The sequence below is a fragment of the Vulpes lagopus genome, chromosome 8, assembly GCF_018345385.1.
Source record: "Vulpes lagopus strain Blue_001 chromosome 8, ASM1834538v1, whole genome shotgun sequence".
Classification (NCBI taxonomy): Eukaryota; Metazoa; Chordata; class Mammalia; order Carnivora; family Canidae; genus Vulpes; species Vulpes lagopus.
Window position 1 is genome coordinate 134,712,163 of NC_054831.1, and position 886 is coordinate 134,713,048.

The window sequence follows — 886 nt, forward strand, 5'->3', positions numbered from 1 at the left end:
CGCACAGACCACTCGCTGCCACCAAGTGGTTGGACCACAGAGGCTGCAGAGCTTCAGCTCTCCCTGGAAAGTAGGGTCTAGCTTCCTTTGTACTTTGGGCTTTATTTTCATTTCTTTACTTTGATTCTTTTTTATTAATCGCTTTCTTTTAATTTTTATGTATGTACCTTAATATTTCTTATTTTTGCTTTCATGGTACTTTAATTGTGTTTCTTATTTTGGGATTTAGAATCTTTTAACAAGCAGGCCAAAATAATCTGGTGCTTTTTGTTTTTTTTTTTTTAGGAGGTCATTTGTTATTGTTTTTCTTCTTTTTTTTTTTTCTTCCTTCTTTCTTTACTGGAAAAAATAATGAGATGGAGCACTTCACTCAGCATAATACCTTCCAGTTCCATCCACGTTGAAGCAAATAGTGGGTATTTGTCGTTTCTAATGGCTGAGCAAGGCCCACCTTTTCTCTCTCTTCATCTTCATCTTCTGAGTGTCCTATGATATGAATGTTATTGTTTTAATAAGTGGCTGAGTTCCCTCAGTCTGCCTCTGTGGTCCATACCTTTCTTTGGACTGCATCTCAGTTACAGCATTTTTAACGTTGGCCTGACTAGATTTTAGTTCTTTTATTTCTACAGTAAGGGATTCTCCAGTTTTCTTCTGTGCTCTTTTTCCAGCCCAGCTGCTATCTTTATAATCATTGTTTTAAACTCTAGTTAGACATCATGTATGTGTATTGATGAACCCCCTGGCTGTGAGTACGACCTCATGGTACTTTATGGAGGTGAATGTCTCCATCTCATTATTTTTTCCAGTAAAGAAAGAAGGAAGAAAAAAAAAAAAAGAAGAAAAACAATAACAAATGACCTCCTAAAAAAAAAAAAACAAAAAGCAC